Source organism: Onychostruthus taczanowskii, unplaced genomic scaffold (assembly GCF_017590055.1).
Source record: "Onychostruthus taczanowskii isolate IOZ18803 unplaced genomic scaffold, ASM1759005v1 scaffold946, whole genome shotgun sequence".
NCBI lineage: Eukaryota > Metazoa > Chordata > Aves > Passeriformes > Passeridae > Onychostruthus > Onychostruthus taczanowskii.
The window spans coordinates 1-332 of record NW_024507502.1 but is presented as its reverse complement, the minus strand read 5'-3'; positions in this window follow the sequence as shown (position 1 = coordinate 332).

The window sequence follows — 332 nt, the reverse complement described above, 5'->3', positions numbered from 1 at the left end:
GTGAAGCACGGATTTGTCTGTGGCTGCACACTGGAGAGCACGGCCCTGTGTCTGTCCGTGTGTGTCCCTCATCGGGAGGGAATTTCCTGAGCATGCCAGGGACAGCGAGCACTGCCCTGGCCCTGCCCAGCACAGAGCAGCAGCTTCCCAGGCTCACCCAGAGCCCGAGTGCAGCTGAGTGGGGCCGGCAGCTGCCCGCTGCAGCTGTGTGCAGGCTGGATCTGCTTCCCATGCGCTGTCGCTGCTGTGTGCGATGGGACACAGCTGTCCCTTGTCCCTGGCCGTGGCAAAGGTCCTTGTGCCGCTCCTTGCGCTGGTGCCGGGAGAGGCGG